We start from the raw sequence: 10,873 nt of genomic DNA on the forward strand, positions 1-10,873 counted from the left end.
GGGTAAGGTTTTTATTGCCGTCTGTACCCCAGTGTGGGAGATTCTTCCTCTGTACTTGTGTTTACCATTATTAAGAGTGAAAGTGAAAGAAATCCCACATTTTGTTACCACAACAAGAATAGAGGGGAAATCTTCCAATAGGGACACTAGTTCTGTTGACCCTGGTGTCAAAAAGGGATTCCTTCTCACTTTTTGTTTTTGACTACCCCAGTGTGAGAGATTCTTCCTCCGTACTTGTTGTATTTACCATTATTAGGAGTGAAAGTGAAAGAAATCCCAAATTTTGTTACCACAACAAGAATACAAGAATATAGGGGAGATCTTCCAATAGGGACTAGTTCTGTTGACCCTGGTGTCAAAAAGGGATTTCTTCTCACTTTTTTTTTGACTACGGGACAGGAAGTGAAGGGAAATCTGCCCAGAGGGCACAGATGGGAAAAAATGGGGTATGAGTTATAACCATCTATTAGTCTATAAAAAACATATGCCTTTTAATCGACTTAAAACTTTGGCGGAGTGCCAGAAGGGAGTGGTCATATGAAGTCTGATAGTTGCTGCTGTCAACTACCCAACCTTACATGCTGTGTCCTGCCTGAGAGTGCATAACAGTATCAAACAAAAGAGCCCTGTGACTGCTTTTATCCCTCTTAACTATGGGAACCTCTTATTTATTAGTAGTACATACTCAATATACCTAATGGTGTGTCCAGTCAGCCATTTCAAAGGCCAGTCTTCCCAAAACGGGTACTTTTTTGCCCTCTGGGCCAGTCCTAAAAAAGATATGTTGGGATGAAGGTCCTGTGAGGACTATACTTCACTATTCAAATATCGACTGCAGCAGAACTCTGATGTCAGCCATTGTGTGATAAAACCCTGTCCTCTAGCCTTTCACCATGCTCACCAATCACTCTGCAGAGTAAATTGTCTTTGGACTGGTATTTCAGTGTTCAGTAGATTCTGGAGAATTAAACCATGTAAAAGATTTTCTATTTCTCTGGGACTCTATTGGTGAGACCTCTGCAATACGTTTCTGGGTCTGCACACTACTGTGGTCATTATGAGAGGTTCCCACTTTTTATGTTGATGGGGTTTCCACTATTCATGTATGCACACTGCGGTGGTCATTGTGAGGGGTTCCTACTCTTCACGTATTCATGTATGCACACTGCTGTGGCCAATTTGAGGGGTTTCCACTCTTCGTGTATTCAAATATCGATCTAAGCAGAACTCTGATGTTAGCCATGATGTGACAAAACCATTATGAGGGGGTTCCGTTCTTTATGTACAGTTGTGTTCAAAATAATAGCAGTCCAACATCACTAACCAGATCAATCACACTCTCAACAGTCATGACATACATGTTGCTGATTCTGTATAATTGAATCAATAATTTAAAGAATCCCATTCAAAATAATAGCAGTGTGGAGTTCAATTAGTGTGGTCATTCAGTCTGTGAAAAAACAGGTGTCAAACAGGTGGCCCTTATTTAAGGGCAAATACAGCAAATTTTGTACAAGCTGGGAATAGTGCATTTCTCTCTGAAACTCAGAGTAAAATGGGTCATTTCAGACATTGTTCAAAAGAACAGCGTACTTTGATTAAAAGTTGATTGGAGAGGGGAAAACATATAAAGAAGTGCAGAAAATGATACCCTGCTCAGCTAAAATGATCTCAAATGCTTTAAAATGGCAACCAAAACCAGAAAGACGTTGAAGAAAATGGCAAACTACCATTCCAATGGATAGAACAAACAAAATGGCAAAGAATCAGCCAATGATCAGCTCCAGAGTGGTCAGGGAAGGTCTAACGTTACCTGTGAGTACTGGAACAATTTGAAGATGCCTATGTGAAGCCAAGCTATCTGCAAGAAGTCCCATTGTCGAAAAAAAGACATGTGCTGAAGAGGTTACAATCTGCCAAAGAACACATTGACTGGTCTAAAGAGAAATAGTGCTGATGAAAGTAAGATTGTTCTTTTTGGGTCTAGTGGCCGAAAACAGTTTGTCAGACGACCCCCAAACACTGAATTCAAGCCACAGTACACTGTGAAGACAGTGAAGCATGGTTGCGCAAGCATCATGATATGGGGATGTTTCTCATACTACGGTGTTGGGCCTATTTATTGCATACCAGGGATCATGGATCAGTTAGAATACATCAGAATACCTGAAGAGGTTATGTTGCCTTACGCCAAAGAGGAAATGCCCTTGAAACAGGTGCATCAACAAGACAACGACCCCAAACACACCAGTAAGCAAGCATCATCTTGTTTCCAGACCAAGATTAACATTATGGAGTGGCCAGCCCAATCCCTGGACCTTACTCCAAGAGAAAACTCATGGGGTGACATCACAAATGCGGTTTGTGAGGTAAAACCAATAAATGCAGAGGAGTTGTGGAATGTAGTGCAAGTCCTGGGCTGGAATACCTGTTCACAGGTGCCAGAACTCAACTCCATGAGACACAGATGTGAAGCAGTTCTCAGAAACAGTGCTTATACAACTAAATATTAGTTCAGTGATTCACAGGAAAGCTAAATATTCAAGCATTGCTGAGTTTATACAGTAAATGTTTGAGGTTGTAAAGAAAAATGCAGACACTGCTATTTTTTTGAACAGTCTAATATTCCTTTTTCTTCACTTTCTGTAAAGTAATAACAAATGTGAAACATTTTCCTTCATGTTTTGATTTGGAATAGAATGTGTAGTGTTCCCAATGCATTTGTGTGTATGGAAATAAAAGCTATTAGAAGGATTTTGAGCTTTACTCACTATTTAAACATACTGCTATTATTTTGAACACAACTGTATGCACACTGCTGTGACCATTATGATGAGTTCCCACACTTCATGTTGGAGGGATTTCCACTCTTCATTTATTCAAATACAGATGAAAGCAGAACTCGGATGTCAACCATGATATGATACAACCATGTCCTTTAGCCTTTCAACATGCCACCTATCACTTTTGTATAATATATTTTCTTTAGCCACACTATAATGGCTCAAGACAATTGGGGGGGGATTACCTAAAACGGAAACACACAGAATCTGGTGCAGCTCTGCATAGTAACCAATCCGCTTTTAACTTCAGATTGCTCAGTTAAGCTTTGACAACAAAACCTAGAAGCTGATTAGTTTATATATGCAAAGCTGCATCAGATTCTGTGAGCTCCAATTTTAGTAAATCCCTCCAAAATCATGTGTATGTTACCCAACATTTCTGATATGAGTCAGTGTTACCATGTATTAAAAAGTGTCCTGTTCTCTTCAAATTGCTTCCTTTATCAATACCCAGTGATTCTGTCAGTTCTCCTGTTTTCCTCTTTTATACTGACCATGCTAGGAATGAAAACACATCCATGCCAGTGTGGTCAGTTTGCTTCTTTGCATTCGTCTTGTGAGTGCAGCCTTCCTGTACACCAATAGCCAGACTTCTGCTGACATGCTCCCTGCACAGCTAATCACTGGGAGGATCAATGTACTGCTGTTTCTCTGCCTCCTGCAGACACACGCCTCTGCAGTCTCCACCCCCACGTCTTGAAGCCCCTTATGCAGAGGTCATGTGGTAATAAAAAAATGGATATTATAATGTTTTTCTATACATCAAACCTATAACACCTTACACTCCTGGCTGTAGCAGGAAGTAGTTTGTTCGCCAAAGGGCTGGAGAGTGGTACAATATTGAGGACCTGCAGGCCACAGCAAAACATTGTGGAGGTTCCTTGCACATTTGGGGTTGAATTTCTGTAAATGGAGTTGGAGATTTGTTCAGGATCAATGGTGTCCTTAATGCTGACAAATACAGGCAGATACTTATCCATCATGCCATACCATCAGGGAGGCGTGTGATTGGCCTCAAATTTATTCTGCAGTAGGACAACAACCCCAAACATACAGCCAATGTCATTACGAATTATCTTCAGTGTAAAGAAGAACAAGGAGTCCTAAAAGTGAAGGATTACATGAACAGACATAAGGATTTGAGGCAGCCTACATCCACAGATCTGTGGTTAGTTCTCCCAGATGTTTGAACAACCTACCTGCCGAGTTCCTTCAAAAACTGTGTAGAAGTGTACATAGAACTCATGCTGTTTTGAAGGCAAATGGTGGTCACACCAAATACTGATTTGAATTTTTCTTCTGTTCATTTCCTTTCGATTTTTTAATTGATAAAAATAGACCATAGCTTTTGCATAATAGGGTAAATCCAGAGTAAAATTCTGTACGTTCTGCGTTAGTGCATCAGAGATAATTTTACAGAAAAACGATTATTTAATAAGTAAGCAGGTAAAATGGTGCAAACAAAAATATTTACAGAAAAAAAAAAATCCACCACACACATGAAAAAGAGTCGATAATGTAACAGAAAACAAAAAGGTTTTAATAATGAAAAAGTCTGTTTAAAGAGTTTTGGCAACGTCCAGTCAAACAGCAAGATGGATCAATGTCTTTTATAGAGCTTTGCTGATGTTTTTGATGTTAAAAGATGCACTCCTCTTTTCAAGTCCTTGAGGAAGGGGTTGACAGAAATGATCTGACTAATCAAGAGGTCAGACGATTGGCCGATGGGGTTTTTATGACCATTCAATTGCCCTCCCACAGACACAGTGCATCCAGAAAGTATTCACAGCACTTAACTTTTGCCACATTTTGTTCTGTTACAGCCTTATTCCAAAATGGATTAAATTCATTTTTTTCCTCAACATTCTACAAACAATACCCCATAATTTACAAAGTGAAAGAAGTTCTTTTGGAAATCTTTGTTTTTTTTGTTTTTTTATTTTTAATAAATTGCAAACACATGTACATAAGTATTCACAGAGTTTGCCATGACAATCAAAATTGAGCTCTGGTGCATCCTGTTCATACTGATCATCCTTGAGATGTTTCCACAACTTGATTGGAGTCCACCTGGGGGAAATTCAGTTGAGTGGCATGATTAGGAAAGGCATACACCTATAAGGTCCCACAGTTAATGCATGTCAGAGCACAAACCAAGCCATGAAGTCCAAGGAGTTGTCTGTTGACCTCTGAGACAGGATTGTATCAAGGCACAGATCTGGGGAAGGGTACAGAAAACTTTCTGCAGCATTGAAGGTCCCATTGAGCACAGTGGCCTCCATCAACCATAAATGGAAGAAGTTTGCAACCACCAGGAATCTTCCTAGAGTAGGTCGCCTGGCCAAAATGAGCAATCAAGGGAGAAAGGCCTTAGCCAGGGAGGTAACCAAGCACCCGTTGATCACTCTGAAAGAGCTCCAGCGTTTCTCTGTGGAGAGAGGAGAACCTTCCAGAAGAACAACCATCTCTGCAGCACTCCACCAATCAGGCCTGTATGGTAGAGTGGCCAGATGGGAAGGAAATCTAGATGTATTTAAATAGGGGTAATTCGTGGTGACGGGGGATTTTAATCTATGTTTAGATCACGATGGGATGCGTCGCCTGGAATGAGAAGAGAAGGAGATAGGAGTCTGAAATCATTGAAGATGTTGTTACACAAATATCAATTGGTAGATGTATTGAGAATAAATCATCCAAGAGTAAGAGACTATACCTTCTGCTCTCATATTCATGGCTCATATTCTAGGTTGGACTATATAATGATTGAGCATAGACAGTTTGAGATATTGGAAGGATCAAACATAGAGGTTATGTCAGTATCAGACCACTCTCCCGTCACAATGAGGTTAAGAATAGGGGAAGGCAAAGACAAAATATCCTCATGGAAACTAAATGAAATGCTTCTTCAGGATCCTGAAGTAGAGAAGCGGTTAAAACAGGAGATTTAACAATTTTTTGAGATAAACAAAACTGATGGTATGTCTGCGGCAACAGTTTGGGGGACACAGAGGAATATTGATCTCCATAGGAATAAAAAAGAAGAAGGAAAGAGGGGAAAAAATAAAACAGGTTATAGAAGAACAATATAAACTGGAACAAACGCATACAAAAAAGATTGAAATGGACATATATCAGAAGATAACACTGAAAAGAGATGAGTTGAATGATCTGATAGAACAGGAGGGTGTTTAATAGAGTTTCAAAGGAAAGATATAAATGGGGAAATAGACCAGGAAAACACTTAATGAGAAGACCTAGGAATAAGCAACCAGGAACTTTATAGAAAAAAATTAAAGATAGAATGGGAGTAATCGCATTTAAAACATCAGATATAGCTAGGAGGTTTTATGAGTACTACAGTGAACTGTATGATGTGGGGGGGGGGGGGAGTCAAAAGGAAAAAGAGGAAAATAAGTAGACAGAAATATTTAAGCAAAGTAGATCTGCCACGATTAACACAAGAAAAATTAGAGACCGTCAAGAGCCCTATCATCACAGAAGAAGTCACCTTAGCCTTAAAAAGTATGAAAGTAGGTAAAAGCCCAGGACCAGATGGGTATACAGTGAGGTATTTGAAAAAGTTTAAGGATCTCCTATTTCCCAAAATATGTAAATATATGAACACGATAGGCGAGGGATTAGAAATGAGGGAAGAATCTCTGCAAGCATACATTACACTGATCTTCAATGAAGGGAAGGATAGCTCACAATGTGTGAGCTATAGGCCGATATCATTGTTAAATACTGATACTAAATTTTATGCAAAGGTTCTGGCAACAAGATTGAAGGACCTGATGCCAGAATGGATACACCAGGACCAGGTGAGCTTTGTTTCGGGAAGAAAGGGGAGGGATAACAGTTTGAGATCCTTGATTCTAATACAAAATGCTAAAAAAGAAAAAATATTACTATCGATTGGTGCGGAAAAGGCCTTTGATAGGGTTAGTTGGGGATTTATGTTTGATACCTTGGAAAAGCTGGGAATTGGACCAAAATGATGAAGTGGATAAAGGGATTATATAGGAGCCCATCAGCGGCAGTGAAGGTAAACGGTTTTTTAAGATGTGTAATGGTACTAGGCAGGGATGCCCTCTATCTCCCCTATTGTTTGTTTTGTCATTGGAACCACTCTTGGAGAGGGTTAGGAAATGTATTGACATTATAGGAATAAAATTAGGAGAAATATAACATAAAGTTGCTACTTATGCAGATGATATGTTGTTCTATGTCGCAAACCCTAGAATAACATTGCCCAATTTGATAAAAGAATTAAAACAGTACGGGGGAAATCAAACTTGAAGATAAATCCTGTAAAATCAGAAATTCTAAATATTAATCTCTCAATAATAGAGAAGAAAAATTTACAATATATGTTCCCTTTCTCCTGGAGGAAAAATGAAATAGGATATCTCGGAGTAAAACTAACTCCCTCATTAATAAGTTTATATCAGGTAAACTACATTCCCCTGATAAATGAAATAAAGGACGAGCTGAGAAGAATAGCAAAAGGAGGTGCCTCTAGGATCAGAAGAATAAACCTAGTTAAGATGGTAATACTACCAAAAATTCTGTATAAATTTCATATACTCCCAATTTCACTCGCAAGAACCTTTTTTGTAATAATTAAAAAGATGATTACCAAATTTATATGGGCAAATAAGAGACCAAGAATAAGTTATGAGGTGTTGTGTAGAGTAAAGGGAAATGGAGGACTGGGATTACCAAATGTGAAGAACTATCACACAGCTGTAATTTTATCACGAGTAGTAGACTGGTCATTTAATTCACAGGGAAAAAGTTGGGTAAAAATGGAAGGGGTATTAACTAAATCTCAGTTAGAGAAGATGATATGGATTCCTCATGGGTTTCGCACATTAGATGAAGATATTAGTGCACTGACTAGGATATAATGAGCACATGGGATAGAATACACAGTAAGAAAAAATGGAAATTTAATTCACTGATGATCCCACTAGTGGGAACAGAGTTTTTTCACCCAGGGAATGTTGAAATGGGGGGAGTTGGATAAAAGATAAGAATGCACATTTGAAGGATATTATAAAGGATGAGAAAATATGCACTTGTCAAAATTTCAAAAAGAATAAAGATTTATTTGTTAGATTGAATGAATGGAGGTACTACCAGTTAAACCATTTCGTAGCAAGTCTTACACAACCGCTGAGGGTATTGGAGGATATGAACCCATTTGAAAAATTAATGAATTGTGAGTTAATTTCTAAACATATCACTTCAAGGATATACAAGATCCTTATGGATCTGGAAGGAGCAGACCCTCCTGGGTTTTTGGAAAAATGGGAGAAGGAATTGGGAATAGATATGAACCCACAGCAAAGGAAAACTATTTTCAAATGAATAGACAAAGCGACAAATATGCGAATATGCGTACGGTAGAAATGAATTATAAATGCATAGCTAGATGGTATATAACACCAGCCTTCACACCTGTCAGATTAAAACCTGTGTTCATACAGCTGCTGTGTCCCCATAGTGTAACAGGTGGCTCTAGCCACATGAACAACCCCCTCATTCATGCTGTACAGGACAGGGGACCTGTGTGAATGGGGCATTTTTTACTTTTTTTTTTCCTCAGCTCATTAATTTCAATGGGCTGCCTAACGTGTGGGAACATGCAAAAATACTGCAGGCGTATTTTTTTCTATTTCATTGGTTTTTATTAACTTTTTAAACAGTATAAAACAGAGACAATAAAATATGCCCATGCAGGGGCTATCAATTGCACAGATAAACAAAATGCAAAATAAAAAAAAAAGGAAAAACAGTGCTCTAACGCCAACAGGGCAAAGGGTACGCCCACGCAGAGGCTATCAATGGCACATAAGTTATAAAAACATTAATGTAACTGACTATAACAACTAAATGCAGCTGTCCAGTCACACCAAAAACAGAGAGAGAGAGAAAAAGGAAGAAAGAGAAGAAAAAAAAAAAAAAGGGGGGGGGGAAAGATCAAGAATCCAAGAGCGCCAATATCGAACGCCTTTACATCCCCAGACTAGCCGGGGGGAGTGAGGGAAAGGCATATTGCAACCACGGCTCCCATATTTTCAAAAAGTTACGTTGGGAGTTGTTGCGGATACTCGATATCTGTTCGTTGAGCATCATAGCGGTCATACGATCCCGCACCCCTTGAAGAGGGACAAACAGACTCTTCCAGGCCTGAGCAATTGTTCTAGTGGCGGATAAAAACAGATAGGAAGCCAACTTCTGCTGGTGAGCCAAGAGGCCCGGTATGGGAAAATGAAGCAAAGCATACCGAGCATCCCGGCGTATGGAGAGATGGAACAAGGTGAAAAGGAGGCCAAACACACGAGACCAAAAACGAAACAGTCTCGGGCATGAAAACCAGATATGCAATACATCACCACGATGGCCACAACCCCGAAAACATTGATCACTACAGGCAGGGTTATCCCGGGCCAACCGAGCCGGAACCCAGTACCAACGAAACAATGCCTTATAGGCTGCCTCCAGTGTGGTCGTATTAAATGAGCATTTAGCTATGAGTGACCAGGCCTTATTCCAGTCCTCCGGATCCACAGCCACTCCCAGGTCGCGCTCCCACTGAACAACATATGAAAGAGAAGTATGCGACGAGCATCTGTTCAGAGCTGCATAAAGAAGGGATATAAGGCCCGGAGCACCTGGACGCTGTTGGCAAAGCTGTTCAAAGGAAGAGTTCTGGTACGGGAAAGCAGAAGTACCCCGCAGCGAGAGCAGCCAGTGTCGCAATTGAAGATATCGAAAGAATTCCGCAGGGGGGATATTCCGGGATTCCCGAAGAGAGTTACAGGTGGGAAAAGACCAAAAAATCAAAAAGTGTCGCACCTGCGAAAAACCATTAGTCACCCACCAAGAAAACGCCCCTGGGTGATCTAAACCAGGTGGGAAAAGAGGGTTGTTAATAATTGGGAGCAAAGGCAGAAAAGGTGACATCAGGCCACCAGAATAACGTACCGAGTCCCAGACTTGTAGGCCATGAAGTAACATCGGACTCAGTGCCATAGGGCGCAGGGCAGGGGGGAAGCCATAGAAGCGTCGACAGTGCGATAGGGGCACAATTAGGTAGTTCCAACAGGACCCAGAGGGGGACGTCGGAAGAGGCGTGCAACATAGACAGCGGGGCAATCTGGCTCGCTTGATAATACTTAGTTACATTAGGCACCCCAAGACCACCCTGAAGTCTGTGGGCAAAAAGCGTATTTTTGGATACTCTGGGGTGCTTATTGGCCCAGATAAAACGCATTAACTTCGCCTGAAGCAACCGAAGAAAATGAGGGGGAACCCGCACCGGGAGTGTGCGAAAATAATACAACAATTTTGGCAAGATGGTCATTTTCACCGAATTAACCCGTCCTATCCAAGACAGATGCGGAAATTGCCAAGAATGCATAAGAGAGGATAGAGAGCTAAGCAATGGATAATAATTCACAGCAAACAAGGAGTCATAAGTGGGGGTCAAGTGAATGCCTAAGTATTCAAGAGAAGAGGAAGCCCATTTGTAAGGGAAATGGGATTGTAGACGCGAAACCAAATCTGAAGCCAAAGTAATACAGTCTTATCCAAGTTGATACGGAGACCCGAAATCAAGGAGAAGCGCTCAAGAACCTGTTGCAAATTAGGAAGCGTCGTCAGAGGGTTAGTAAGAGTCAGGAGGGCATCGTCCTCAAAAAGGTTCAGTTTGAACTCCTGTCCTGCGCAAGGAACCCCCGATACATTGCAATCGGTCCAAAGCGCTAAAGCCAGCGGCTCAAGCGCCAGGACAAAGAGCGCTGGGGACAGGGGACAACCCTGTCTCGTCCCTCGCCCAATAGGAAAGGGATCTGAAAAATACCCAGCGTATTTAACGGAGGCCGAAGGAGAAGAATACAAGGCCTGAATCCAAGAAAGAATAGAATCCCCAAAACCCCGAGACAGCACAAAATGCAGATATTCCCAGGATAGAGAATCAAAGACTTTAAATATGTCTAAAGACAGTAAGAACCCCGGGATTT

The sequence above is a fragment of the Staurois parvus genome, unplaced genomic scaffold, assembly GCF_062004578.1.
Source record: "Staurois parvus isolate SC_StPar_1 unplaced genomic scaffold, SC_StPar_1.0 ptg000154l, whole genome shotgun sequence".
Lineage (NCBI taxonomy): Eukaryota > Metazoa > Chordata > Amphibia > Anura > Ranidae > Staurois > Staurois parvus.